Source organism: Danio aesculapii, chromosome 15, assembly GCF_903798145.1.
Source record: "Danio aesculapii chromosome 15, fDanAes4.1, whole genome shotgun sequence".
In the NCBI taxonomy this organism is placed as follows: domain Eukaryota; kingdom Metazoa; phylum Chordata; class Actinopteri; order Cypriniformes; family Danionidae; genus Danio; species Danio aesculapii.
In genome coordinates this window covers 37,032,191-37,048,129 of record NC_079449.1, presented here as the reverse complement: position 1 = coordinate 37,048,129, position 15,939 = coordinate 37,032,191, and the positions used below count along the sequence as shown (strand labels likewise).

The window sequence follows — 15,939 nt, the reverse complement described above, 5'->3', positions numbered from 1 at the left end:
ATATCATTAGTATGTTAACCACAGGTCATCATCACTGATTATTAATATCATTAGTATGTTAACCACAAATCATCATCACAGATTTAATAATATCATTAATATGTTAACCTCAGGTCATCATCACTGATTGTTAATATCATTAGTATCTTAACCACAAATCATCATCACAGATTTATTAATATCTTTAATATGTTAACCACAGGTCATCATCACTAATTTATTAATATTAATAATATGTTAATCTCAGGTCATTATCGCTGATTTATTAATAAAATTAATACGTTAACCTCAGGTCATCATTACTGATTTAATAATATCATTCAAACATTAACCTCAGGTCATCATCGCTGATTTATTAATATCATTAATACGTTAACCTTAGGTCATCATCGCTGATTTAATAACAATAATATGGTAATCTCAGGTCATCATTGCTGATTTATTAATATGTTAACCACAGGTTATCATCACTGATTTATTAATATTAATATGTTAATCTCAGGTCATTATCGCTGATTTATTAATATCATTAATGTGTTAACCTTAGGTCATCATTGCTGATTTATTAATATCATTAATGTGTTAACCATAGGTTATCATCACTGATTTATTAATATTAATAATATGTTAACCTCAGGTCATCATCGCTGATTTATTAATATCTTTAATATTTACCTCAGGTCATCATCACTGATTTATTAATATCATTAGTATGTTAACCACAGGTCATCATAACTGATTATTAATATCATTAGTATGTTAACCACAGGTCATCATCACTGATTTATTTATAACAATAATACTTTAACCTCAGGTCATCATCACTGATTTATTTATATCATTAAGATGGTAATCTCAGGTCATCATCACTGATTTATTAATAACATTAATTTGTTAACCTCAGGTCATCATCGCTGATTTATTAATATCATCAATATGTTTACCTCTGGTCATCTCTGCTGATTTAATAATATTATTAATATGTTTACCTCTGGTCATCTGCCCTATTTTAATAATACAACTCTTTTTAATATTGTGGATTTTTACTTTATATTATTGATGTTTTTTGTCTATTTGTTTGTATCCTTTTGATTTTTAGATTTGACATCAGAGATGGAAGAAATTATAAAAGCAGCGGTCTACAAAGAGGAGCACTTCAAAGGAAACAGAAAAGACACCAATATAACAGTCCATGTTTTAGAAAAAGATTTAGATCCCTGTGAATTTATTCAGCAAAGACTTACAACCATAAATGCCTCAAAAGATATCAACTTCAGGACTGTGAATTCTGCAAGTCTGCAAAATCAAAGAAATGGATATTTCTTGTTTTTATGCAAACGCTCTGGCGCATGCACACAACGAAGTAGACGCGCCAAAGGATGCAAGGCATATGTTTCCTTCAAAAAAAGGACAGACTGGTTCAACAAACTGGTTATAGTTGAAAGGCTGTACAACATTCATGCAGGACATGACCCTTTAAGTTCTTTTGAGGGTCACTCAGAAAACATTAGCCAAGAGCTAGATAAACATATTCAGGATTTAATATCTCTTGGTGTTAAACCAGATACAATTCTCCTGAAATCACATGAGTGGTCAAAAGAACAAGGACATACTGATCTCAACAACCGAGCATATTTTGTAACCCAAAAGACATTGAAAATATTCGGACATGCATGATGCGAAAACATCAGCAACACAAAGATGATGCCACTAGTACCTCATGTCTTCTGGAGGGCCCTTTTAAAAATTTGGTTGTTTTTTATCAGCCTTATAGTCCTCAAACAGATCTTGTCATAGTTCTGCAAACACCATTCATGAAAGAAAACCTTCAAGAATATGGAAGGAATATCATTTTTATGGATGCAACGTATGGTGTCAACCAGTATGGCTTTCCTTTATTTACATTTGTTGTCAGGGACAGTTATGGTCATGGAATCCCTGTTGCCTATATCATCTTGGGAAATGAAAAGCAGGACACACTTCAACTGGCACTGGAAAAGCTGAAACCAACATTTTCTGTACCTCCAAGGTAATACAAACAAATAAATTAATTAAAATTAAAATGATTAATTAATCATTCTTTGTTAAATTATTTAATCATACAAAAAAAATTCAACAATATTTTGGGTATACACAATTTCTTAAAGGGATCATTTTCACACCCTCAAGTTTTTCCAAACCCGAATAAGTTTCTTTGCTCTGCTGAACAAAATGGAAGATACTTTGAATAATGTAACTGCATAGCTGTGGAGCACTGTTGATTTGTTTAGTATTTGTACCAATATAACAGTTCATGCTTTAGAAAAAGATTTAGATCCCTGTGAATTTATTCAGCAAAGACTTACAACCATAAATGCTTCAAAGGATGCCAAATTGGATGCAAGGCTATATATCATCAAAGCTTTAGCCAATTCAGGTCAAAATTGGTACTTGATAGATGTTGATTTCATGAAAAAATTAGTTTTTTTCTAGAGAAGGTAAATAACAGTAAACAACAAAATGGATTCTTAGGAGAGCAAACATTTGTAATATGTTGTATTTGTTTTCTCTATCTTGAAGCTTATAGTATTTTTTATTTTTTAGGTGTTTTATGGTTGATAAAGACCAGGCTGAAATCAATGCCATCCGTAAGGTGTTCAACGAGTCAGACATCCTCCTTTGTTGGTACCATGTGACGCAAGTAAGTACTAAGTTAAAATACTGCTTTGGTTTTTCCTTCTTTTAAAGATTCATATTCTATTTATAGTCATATTTCTATAATTTTAATGTATATCTCTAACAGTATTACCGTTCACATTTTTTTTTACCTTCAGTTGCTAATAAATCAGTGGATAGAACTTAAGCTTATTTCACATTGCAACATGATGTCACAGAATATACTATAATATTACTTGACATTATCTGGGTATTAAACCTCATTGTGGGTTCATGTCAGTCATCGATGCACTTTTCAAGCAAAAAAAAGTTCAAACTTTTGCTGAGCTATAGCAATAACATATATTGTTTTTACTTTGATTTGAGCACCCCTTAACTTGAAGCTTATAATAATTGAACCTAATTATGCCAAATGTGTCATTGAAGTTCTGACCATATTAAATATATTGCTTTACGTTTTCCACCATTTATTACACACAGGCAGTAACTCGTTGGCTGTCAAAATCTGAATCTGGTGTGAGTGGACCTGAAAAGGCAGATTCAGGAGCACACATCATGTAGTTTATGTCAGAGATGAAATGCTGTTCAACAATGTGTTGCTATTTGTTTTATAGTAAAATTGTATGTTCTAATGTGTCATTCTACTTTGGTAACCAGCTTGTAACATGCATTTTTAAAATGTTAAAAAATAATGTTAATGACAGCTAATATAAAATGGTAATCCACATACAGTATGATGAGTTCAGATGCAAAAGCCTCTAAGTCAGAGTTCTTAAACTACCGGCCTGCGAGTACTAAAGTACTCCGGGTTACTTTCAATTTCTCTCAGTGTGCGGTCGAGAGTAACACATGCAGATTATTTCTGGGGCTGATTTAAACATTGAAATATATGTCTGTAAGCTCTCTATTTTTGTAAATATTCAAGGGTCATTTGATTATAATCAGTTTTATACCCCTTGTATTTTGTTGTACAAACACTTCTTTATGGCTTACACATTATGATGGTGGTGTAAATATGATAGTTTCGCTAATATTCGATTCAGATGGTCTCATAAATATATTTTTCTCATATTGATATTAAGATTTGGATAAATGTGCGTTTGTAAAATTTAACTGTTGGCTGTATTGAACATGTTAAAGTAAATGTGAACATGTTCAATTTAAAATACACTTTACAGCATGAGCTAAATTTTTTTGTTTTAAATATGGATATATTTTTAATTCTGTTCTGAATAACATTTCAGATCATAGAGCTTACATAGTCCAAAAGGCATTAATTAAATTTACAATAATTTGATTTAAATTATGATGCCTTTTTATAATTTAACTTTGCAACTTTTCTTTTTTGTTTGGTGGGTCTGTTTTAGTTACTGCAAATAGTATTGTTATATTGGTTTATTCAATCATAGACCTACAGTGTTTCAGACAGTATAAGAACATTACAGATTCTCAGTAGACTTACCGCACACACTGGGGTATATGTGAAGAATTACTTAATGACCTAAAAATCTACAGCAGTTCTTATGCTAACAACATGAAACATGATATTCCTTGTCAATTTTTACAGGCACAAGAATTTAAGGAAAAGGCTGAGATGTTTCACTGCCAGTTTAGGAACTTCAAATATGTCTGCAAGTACTTCAGGAACCACTGGGAGACAATTGGTCATCTCTTGTCTAACTTTGGAAGATGCTATAAACATGGAGACTCTGACACAAACAATCTGATAGAACGGTATATATAATTTGTATCCATGTTTATTTTATTATAGATTTATAGGTAATCTGAAAGCTAGCATAGTGTTTAGATAATCTACCAGTTTAAGTGTACATTGTACTAGTCATTGCCCCTCATTCTTACATGTTTTTTCTGCTTTACAGTTTCTTCCACCGTTTGACATACCAATTCCTCTGTGGCATCCGAAATCGTAGATTGGACCATCTGATCGATGTGCTTCTGAACAAGACAGACAATTACTTTAATACAATACAGGATTTGCAGTCTGTTGGAAGGGTCAATAACCCTCTACAATGCAAAATAGAAGAAATAAAGAAATCTGCAGAAAGGATGCTGGAGAATGGATGGGCCACAAAAATTACCATAGCTTCAACAGAAACATACATGTACAATGTTCCGTCTGAGAACAATTTACATGCAGTTTACAGTGTATGTCCTGCAGAATAGTTCTGCAGTTGTGTATCTGTCACTAGGGTAGATGTGTGTAAGCACCTCTTTTTATTAAGGCTTCTTGTGGTGATCATGTTACTTTTCTAGACATGGACACACAACTGCAAGCCCATACCAATAACTTGATACTAACAAATAAGTATAGCATTTCTGCAAATCCTGAAAAAACAATAGCAGTTGAAAGCTTATTTGGAAGAGCTGCATCAAAACCATGTATTGTGAGAGATGTGACTGTTGTACTTTCTCATACCACAAAAAATGTGCTTGTCTACTGCTTGCAAAGAGACTTTTTAATGAGGTGACTGAGACAAAATCCAATAATGCTACAAACAATTCTGTAGTGCCGATACAAAATGACACTGAGAAGAAAAGTGCAGATAAAGACAGGTTTTGTACTATTAGGAAACTTGAAAATGTACTGAGGATAATACAAATGTGGGAAGACATTCCAGAGGATACTGCCCAAAAAGTGAATGATCTAGAAGTACAAACAAAGGCGCAAACTATGAACAACGAATTTGTGAGACTGTGTGATGCGGACAAATCACGTAAAATACACCCACTGTTTGCAGAACAGAAAAAAAAAGACAGATGGACACACAAACTCAGGAACAAATCCAGATATCAGTTTTCCTGTTAAAACAAGAAGAAAACGCAAAAAAAAAAGATTTTTTTTTTTTATCAAACTTATTTTGTACAGTAGATCTGATATCAGTATTGTAAATCACATTTACAATAGAACTGTCTAAAATGAAATAAAATTCTAATTGTAAAAACGTAATCAGAGTTTGTTTTTGTTTACCACCTTAGTTGTGTACGAAGCTTATTTCAAACAACCCTCTAAAAAGGAAAAGAAAACATCAACTGCGAGATGTCCAATGCAATGAGTTGCCAAATCAAAACATGATTCAGGGCCCAGGTTTTGCATATTTATCTTCATTTGTTCAATGCTCCTCCTGAAAAAAAAAAAAACAATGACTAACTTGACTAACGTACTGTATATGGTTGCAATCACGAGTTGCCAGTTATACAAAATTACAAAAGATGCTAGATTTTCATTTTCTGGTTCATTAATTGACTTCTTGATAAATGGACTAGACAACAGGCTGAATACTTTGTACTATGTTAATATTACAATAAAGCACATTAAGTTTAATAAAACACTATAACATCTCCAAAAACTGCTACTTGTCCATGCCAAAAGAGAGTTTGTGCTGCTGGGCATAGTTAGTAAATCTGAAATGGTGTTACACAAAACAAAAATCTAGATGCTCAATCCTTAAAATGTGTTTTAATAAAAATCTACATTATAAATGTTGAAAGCTAACAAAATAAATATATTGACACAGAGTCAGGTTTCAGATTTACTCAAATCAATTTTTGTATTTTATTCAATCTTTTATTTGAATTTTCTTGGTTGTGATCTTAAGCAATTTTTGACCTTTTTTTTAAATCAAAGGTTCAACAACTAACAGGTTTAAATCAATGGTTCAACAACTAACAGGTGATAATTTAATATCACTCAACTAACATCCAAGATAATACTCAAATTCACCACACGGGGTCACTATAATTTCTTTCACTCCGAACAGAGGTTCACAAGCAAATCCAGAACAAAACTCAAATAAAGTGGCAATTCCTCCGAATATAAAACTATTTAGAGTGTTAGGGCACACTTTTATGGTGAAACCATAGTCTCTAGGATCACACAAACATGGTAGTGGCACTCTACACATAAACACAGAATGACTGTCAGCATTTTCGTCATAGGAGTTAAACAATGCAACATGGAAATCAATTGTAAATGTACACTGTTGTACTGAAAATCCGTCACACTCTTTACATGCACTGTCACAAAATCTCTGTTCATCCCAATCCCTAATCATAAAATATACGTCTTAGATACACAGGATCAAATAAACACATCGTATTAAGTGGATATCATCATACGTACTGTTGTGGTTTCTGGCTTTTCTCTTAATGAATCAAACTCAGACTGGGGTTATGAATATCAGAAGAATATACTTTATTGGAATATTTCCCAAAAAAGCAGAGACAGCCTGGATCAGACCCATCTCTAGTCTCACTCCAGGACAAATCCAGTGTCCCTTAAATTTGCTATCCCCTTTATCCTTGCTTCCTCCCACCTTTGTGTTTTCACAGCTGTTTACTAGTTCACAATCATCACCGTTTTTCCACATACAGTTCACATTTGGTAATCATGACTAGTATCTATGTTTCAAACATCTAAACTGGACTCTTCTCTCCCATACAGTATATGTCTTTTTAAATATACATGACAGTTTCAACATGTGTTTTATACATTTCATGCCTATCTGACAAAGATGGTTCTCAATGCATCCCCAAGTCCTCTCTCGTGGTCTTTTATGACCCCTTTGCCCTAACCTATCACCTGTTTTCAAAGATATATAATGGCAGATTCGTAGGGCCCTCCACTCACCCAATTAAATGTGTCTTCATATACAGTAGGTGAGAGTTCAAAGTGACTATTACCGCCGGTCCTTATACCGCCGCCGTTTGAAATAACTGCTGCTCTGTTTTTAGTGTAGGACCGCAGTTTGTGGAAAAAGCCACCAGGGGGCGCAAAGGGACGGGATGCGAACGGAAAGAAATAGCCTTTACAGCAGCTTTAAATATGCTACTGTGCTTGTAAATGATATTAAACAATAGGTCAAAGCATTATAAGTCCTTCATTAACCATTTAAAATTTGTTAACACACTTTATTGTAAACTTTTTAAGTGCAAAGAGGACTCATTTTGGAATTGAAGAAATAAAAGACAACTAACATGACACACATTCAATACAAATAAGTAGTCTTAAATAAATAAATAAAGCAGTCTTTTAGCCTGCTTTTAGTGTTTGCCGTTTTGATAGGACTAAGACAAGACTTTTTCATTTATGTTTTTATTTATGTTTTTATTTACATTTTCGTTGTTGATTATATTTTACTATCTTATTTTATGTCTGAATTATTGTACATAATAATAAACGAATAATGAAAATAAATTAATAATGAAAATATGCCTTAATTAATAATTTATTTAAAGATATTGCGGCGAAACACTGAGAAACGGTCAGGGGCATGGTCTAAAGAGCTTAAGTTGAATGCTGCTTCATCAAAAGCAAAAAAAATAAATTGACCTACCTTAAGCAGATCACTAAAAGTATAATAAAAATTATTTTTTGCTCTCTCTCTCTCTCTCTCTCTCTCTCTATATATATATATATATATATATATATATATATATATATATAATTATGTAATTATTTAATAATATATAATTATAAATATATTCTTAATAAACTTCCCAGCCACAAATATTAAAAAAACACAACTTGTATTAAAACTGGGCGAGGATTAGAAAGAATACGATGCTTGTTATATAATTTAAAATGTTATTCCTCTTGTCCAATTTCTTTATGCACATTTTTTCACTCGCTACTCTGCCAGGAACTTCGCCGCTAAAAATCTCAATCTCATGGCTCATTCTTCACTAATATAGAATTAAAATAATGGCGCGCTTGGTTCATTGTGCATCCCGCGGGTGCAACCAACAAGAGTTGTGCATTTTAGTTTAACTTTTTGAGCGTTAAAAGCAGTTCGGTGTTAGTTTTTATTTAAATATATTAAGCCGAAACTAAACAGCGCATTCTCTCCGCCTCCTCGTTCATAACCAGCGGGACCGGGACGCACTGCTGAAGCAGGCAATAGAGAAACTCCGTCATTCATCATAATCTTAGCTGATGTTTCGGAGTCGAAAGAATATATTAAAGAGAAATGTTCTTTTAACAGTCACTATATATTTAATCTTTTTCTTTCTTTTTTTAAAAAATCTTTTTCTTTCTTTTTTTCCTGTCATTTCTCTTCAGCAAATTATATTTTTTTAAAGCTGCTTGATTCTTTTAAAACCGAAAGCAGAGCCCGTCAATTGGTGTTTTTCCATAAGATACGTTTATCCTACGATAATTTATCCTCTGATCCTTTTGCATAAAGGTTTTAATAAAAAAAAACAGGTCACTTAATTACTTTCGATGTGCTAAAATATTTGTTAAACGAATGTTATTTTAAAAAAGCATATGCACATATTACAATTGTAAAATAGTCTAAAATGCATGGTCTAATCAGAAATAAAGGAAATTAGTTATATTTAATGCATAATATAGGCTAGCCTTTTTATAAATTGAGTTTAATTGATTTGAAACTTTTAATTGCATTTTAACGTCCTGTATAAATAAAAAAGTTGCATCAGATTGACGAAAAAACGAATATTAATACCTGCAAACAGGGCCACGGTTACTTTTTTTTCACTGACTGGCATGACTGGCAAACGCGTCAGAAAAAAAAAACTGCTGAATCTCTGCGAATATTTGGTTAACTTATAAAACAAATGTCTGGTTTAGTGATGTTAGTAATGCATAGAAAAATGCAAAGCAGAATTCTCCTGAGCTCATTAAACCACTGATGACAGCGACGGAATCACTGGCCCACCACGTTCTTACGAACATATTTTATTTATTAAAGGTATTATTTCATTGACCTGAACATAACCATTTATAATATAATTACTAACCCATCGTCTAAAGCATCGTCGGCCCAAATCATGTCGCGTTTTCACTGTCGGGCTAGTAGCTTGCAGCATGTCACACAAACCCTGCCCCCAGAACTACATTTGAATTGCCTCTGCCACTTCTTCCCCCACCTCAAACCTGAAAGTTGAAGAGAGAACTATAGCCTATTTACACCTTGATGCCTTAGCCTCAATAGCAACAGTTCATAGCCCATTTACGCCAAGACAGTGCAAGTTTAGCGGAAGAATGTCAAATCACGCAGATGAAGCACACCAGCAATTTAGTAATTGAAACTATTAAAATGGCATTGGCATAACTAAAATAAATGTTTATTTGCAGCAGGTTTTTTTCGTGCAACAGAAATGCGGCGTTGGGAAGCATTTAATAAATAAAAGCAGGGTTAATAGTGACGTGATTCAAATGATGGATCTGCGACAGAGAAACTAAGGGTTTTGGGAAACACTCATCACTATGTCCTTTCCCCCCCAAAACTATGCATAGTTCAGCCGCAAGTTACTGTATGTCTTTCATGTTTTGCTTAACTAATTCTTTGAATAAAACTATTGAGCTATAAAGGGAAAAAACGCAGAAGAAATTTGCCGTTATATTAATTTTAGCACAGCTGCCAGTCATTTTCACATTAGTTTTTCAGTTAGGGATTAATATTAAAGTAGCCTAGTAAAATGTCTATACTATAATATTATAATTTGTTATATCCATTATTATTATTATTATTATTATTATTATTATTATTATTATTAAGCTATACAATTGACAAAACGCAGAACCCTTAAAAAAATTTGCTTTCATTTTGACATAGCTAAAGCACACGTTTAAAGTTATGTAAAAAAAAAACATTCCATTCTACAGCAGCAGTCAAGTTAGGACACTTAAAAATGCCTTTTGCGTTTGAAGATGATCGACCTGCGAAGTTATGTTTACAGTGTTATAAAAGAAAAAGGTAGGCTATTTAGTGCGTGTGGATTTACCGTAGACAGGCTTTCTGTTTGGCTAATGCCTAAAAATGTAACTGTAATGTAAAGTAACACATTAATTTTAGCAACTATTTTTAAATGGCATTTAAAATTTAAATTTATTTTTTTTATTTAATTTAACATTTAAATATAATTTAATTTAAAACATTTATTTTTTCCTTGCTGATTTTGGTTGGGTAATAAAGCGTGATGACTCAGATATGATCTAGTTTAGCTTGCATGTGTGGGCATATTTTGACGTCTTTACCTAAAACTTTAAACATTTAAAATATTTAAAATAAAATGGATAGAAATAAGGAGACTAACATAATTTAAACCACTTGTTTGGTGCTTAAACCATGATCTTTCTGCATTAATGTAAACGGTATCGTTGCCTTCATTAATAAAATCGGTAATAGCGAAACTGCATTATTATTACTATAAAAAGTAGGACTATATCGGTAATGCAAAGTAATGAATGAATAAATAGCCTAAATAAAAGGAACAAGAAAGGACCAAATTCAGTCATCAGGTCAAGTGCAATGGGATTGCGCCCTTGCGCCCTCATTTATGATATCCTGCCACCGGGCCTGCTATAGCGAAACTTTATTGTTTGAGAAGAAACAAAAACGGAAACTGTGCATGAAAACCTGGCTGGGAAGACGGCGATAACATGAATTTTCTGTTCTTCAATGAGAAAAAAATAAAAATCGCAGACACGCCACAATGACGGCGTTAATTATACAACGCAGTGTTTACGGTCATATTAACAACTAACATTAATATCAATAACTCCTCTCGCTTTAGACTTTACCTTTTAGAGCTTGTTCTTGTCGGCGCAATATAAGTTTATTGCATGTATAGCTACGAATCAGATTATGAAAAATGATTAAGAGCATGCTTTTCCTTTATTTCATCCTTTCCGTAAGGTGTTTTATTTATTTATTTATATTTTTTTAAATAATGATGACAATATTCACTGTCTAAGCATTCCTCGGTATACTACCAACAAATTACGCCCCTGTACCCAAGTAGCCTACCTAAGTTAATTTACATTTCATGTAAAAATTAAGAAATCAAAAAAGACCAAAGTATTATGCTAAATATCCGTACAAACGAACATGTTTGTTGTTTAACTTTCGTTGATAAAACAACACAATACAGCCTATAATAATGTAGGCTAGTTAAATAGAAATAACTTTAACTGCTTGAAACAGTAAACGTTACATTTTAGAAACTTCACAAATACTAATCAATAATAATATAAATAGTAACGAAGAACAAAATATTAGCCTAGGCTTGTAACAACATAAGTCAGATGTTGAAAAAAAACTGCGTCTCTCCGCCTTTTGTTTTCTATTCATATTTTAAATTATTTGCCAGAAAAACTAACATGTTGACTTTGTTCGGTTTAAGCGGAGACTTATTTGAGATTACAATGTTTCCAGCAGCACTGAGACGGTGTGTCTGTAGCGCATGCAGATACTTTTTCGCAACCGTGGCAAAGAGGGTATCTTGCTCTGCCGCCTGCATTTCTCGGAAACCAGCTCTATATTGCGGAGCGGCACGTTCTCAACTACCAAATATGCTGCTCCATTTCTCATCAACGTCTAGTATTTATCAGTTTCTCTTTTGAATTTGGCCATTTTTGAAAAGGCCTCTCTGCCATACCTGGCTGGACTAGCTGGGCATTTGTGTTCAGTAGATGACACCGGAGCTGGCTCCGCATTTCATGGGCTGGGTGACATGACCGCAGCTCTGGAGGTTCGACATGTTTGTCCATTTAACACTTATTTTTCTAAACAAGCCCAACAAATAGCTTCATCCTAATTATTGATTTGCCTTTCTCGTTCGCCACGAATCCAAAATGTTTCCAGATTGGCGATGTAATATAAGTTTTCCAGCGAGGTTCATGGCTGAACTTGAACTTGCTGTCTCACGTCTAAGTGAACGTTATATTCATAAATGTATAGGCTACTTGGCAACAAAACAGAAAACGTGTGTTCTAGAGTGATTGTCATCACGGTGACCGTCACAGCCCTACATATGACATTGCATACATGTTTTATAAGCTATAAAATGAAAGCCTCAGTTTGGTGCGGAGTTATCATTATACCATAATCAAGAAAATCTTTGGATTTGTTTGATTCGTAGATTGTAGGCTATTTTAAAAGCTGATATTATATAAGAACTATTAATAACTGTAATTTTCAAAAAAATAAAATAAAAAAGGGGTTTGCTGGTTGTAGCCCACCCTAAATCATCAACAGCCTGCTTTTTTAAGTTTATAAAGCGGCTCCAGACAGCACAGAGGTGATCTGCATCAGCGCTGGTTAATGTCAACTCTGTGTGAAACTGTGACCAGAAATATCCTTCTTTCAATTTGCTTCTTTGGCAAAATGCGTCTGTAGAAACGTGTGTTTGCATCTGTTACCATCCAAAGAGTTAACAAATATTTGTTGTACATTTAGGGGCCGATCGCAAAGCGCATGCCTTTACGTTCCAAAAACACGCGGCGCACCGCGCTGCCTTTATGGTTGACAAAAAAAAAGAAGCCCTGCACTCTTTTGTATGTCACTAGAAAACGACTGAATCAGCTGGTGTGCGCGAGTCAAGTTGCTGTCGATGTTATAATTGTAATTTTAATAATATTGTGATATTCAAGATCTATAAATACAACTCTGGAAAACTTGAAACAGCGACCACAAGTACTCTCCTCCATCTTTAAAAGTTTGCCATACTCACATTGACAACCCAAACCCCGCTGTCACCTCAACAGAATCCCTGCAGTGCTTTCATTTGACTGAACAATGAAACAGAAGTAACACGCTTTTCCGCTCGAGCACACAGCACACAACGGCAAAACTTGAAGCGCGCTGATCGAGCATTAGCAGAGCGTAAAACACTGGCTGCAGTCAGTAATCTATTTAACAGATGCCCCGTATGCAGCCAAACTTTAAAAATGTATAAAGCATATTTTAATCATTTAACTGATACCATTCATCGGTTACAAACGCGCCCTTTCGGTTATTGCTTAATCGGTTATTTTGAGCATCCCCAACTAAACCGCATGTGCAAGCTCTATTTTTTTTTTCTCTCACGGCCGCACGCCGGAGATCCTGCATGGTGCCGGAATACTTTAAGCCCTGGTAAGATCATGTTTATTACTAAGAAAACTAAATCAAAATTATATTTTAATTGAACACATCTGATCACATAAGGTACGCACAGAAAAGTCTGTTTAGTGTTGTGGAAAGGCAAAGCTGAATATCTGTGGTTAAACTGCCACCCAGCGGTCAAAAGCTGCTGGCGCACCAAGTACCGCTGTCGCCGCGGTATGAATGGCGGCAAAAGGAACACATTGAAGTAGTAACATCTGTATATCAGTGTGATTGTTTGCATAATTATTAGCATAATAAAAGTATAGTAAATTACTTTCCATACTGTGAAAATGCTATGCGAAAAAAAGACAAAAAACAAGCTTTTGTTTAACGCAAAACTGAAATTCTGTCATAATTTTCTCTTCCTTCACTTGTTCCAAACCTGTTTGTCTTTCTTTTTGCTGATGAACAAAAATAAAGATATTCTGAAAACAGCTGGAAACATGTAACCATTGACATCCATAGTATTCGTTTTTCCTACTATGGAAATCAATGGGTACCGAATTTCAGCTATCACAGTCAGGCCAGTTTCTCCCCTTTATAGTTCCCTATCTTTTTGTCGTTTGGTTCCCGTGTCTGGTTCTCTGTGTTGCACTCATTATTGATGAGTACATAGAAGAGGCCCTTTCACAAGAATACATCTGCCCTTCTATGTCCCCTGCCACTTCCAGCTTTTTCTTTGTAGCCAAGAAGGATGGGGGTTACGCCCCTGTTTTAATTATCATGCCCTGTACAATATCACAGTTAAGAACAGACACAATCTTCCCCTTGTCCCAGCGACCCTAGAACATTTGCACAAATTTTCACCTAATTGGACCTTTGCATTGCCTATAACCTCATGTGTATAAGAAAGAGAATAGAAAACGACATTCATCATCCCTAGCGGCCACTATGAGCAACAGGTAATGTCCTATGGATTGGCAAACGCTCCATCAGTGTACCAAGATTTCAAGAATGAGGTACTTCACCAGTTCCAGTACAAAACTGTTCTAGTATATAAGTCTGGCAGAACATGGCTACCACGTTGTGGAGGTCCTAACTTGGCTCCGAGACTTTTAACTATTTTTTCACCAACCCTTCATTCAATTCTTAGGATTCGTTATCAAAGAGCATGGAGTGAAGATGGACAAGGGGAGAGTGGAAGCCATCATTTCTTGGCCACAAACAATGTCCATCCAATAGCTCCAATGATTTTCTTGAGTTTGACCATTTTTTTAGGGCCCCTAAGAGTAGACTACGAGACAAATCTCTCTGTTTCAGGAGGTAAACTGATCCCTTACCCAGGTTACCCTCTGCCATGGTAACCACAGAATTAATGTTTAACCATTAACCATTATCACTATGGTCTACCCGAAGATATTGTGATAGTGGTCCTCAATTTTTTTTTCAGAGTCTGCAGAGCTTTTTCAGACACCATCTCCAAACCAATGGACAGACTGAGAGAAAGAACTAGGATGTGGGGCAATTCCTGCAAACCTTCTGCCATGTACACCAGAACTCCGGGAATCGTTTCTAGACAGGGTCATTATTAAAACCCTTCTACTCACCTGTCCCCACAGAACCTGGCCTGGCAGAAGAACCCCCTCCTCCAATCCTCATCAACGAAGGCTTCATCTCTCAGGTCAGAGACCTGTTGGATTCTAAATGGCATCATGGAAGACTTGAGTACTTGGTGGACTGGGATGACATTCTGGATTCGGTTGTGTTAGATGAATTCCATGCCTTACACCCTGAATGTCCAGCTCCCCAAAGTCGAGGGAGACCTCTACGTTGTCAAGGGTGAAGGTGGTCGGGAGATCGCCCTGGAGGAGGGGGTAATGTCACAGTCAGGTCAGTTTCTCCCCTCTCTCAATCTCCACAATCACCCTGATCACCATCACCAGAGTTTTGATTAGTCCTGCACTTGCACACTTCCCAAAAGACAAAATAATTTTAATGACATCTACGCTTATTCCCGAGGTTTCCATAATCCTGGACCAGGCCATATCCTGAACAAATGCTCTGGTGCTCATGGAGGACAGGAGACCATGAGACTGGTTTTTGACCAGTGACAGACGAGTCTCTGCATTGATCCGGTCGGCCAGCCTGTACACCAGCCGGTGACCTCTCCCACATGCAGCTTCTCCGCAATGGACATCCAGGTTTCCAGAAATGGTCATGCCCAACTGAGCCTGGTTTCTCTCAAGGTTTTTTTTTTTGCTTCACTTTTGTCAATAGGTGAAGTTTGTTCCTTGCCACTGTTGCCACTGGCTTGCATGGTTTGGGACTCATGGAGCTGCGCATCGATGGATTTGTTCTTCAGTGTTTGGACTTTCAGCAGTTAACATTAAACCACACTGAACTGAACTAAACGGAACTTTAGCTCTGACAC

The 15,939-nt window shown here is 35.1% G+C and overlaps 1 pseudogene; it reads left to right on the top strand.

Moving 5' to 3' along the window:
• The first annotated feature begins 1,822 nt into the window (after positions 1-1,822).
• Positions 1,823-15,619, top strand: LOC130241383 (uncharacterized; annotated as a pseudogene).
• Positions 15,620-15,939: the final 320 nt, after the last annotated feature.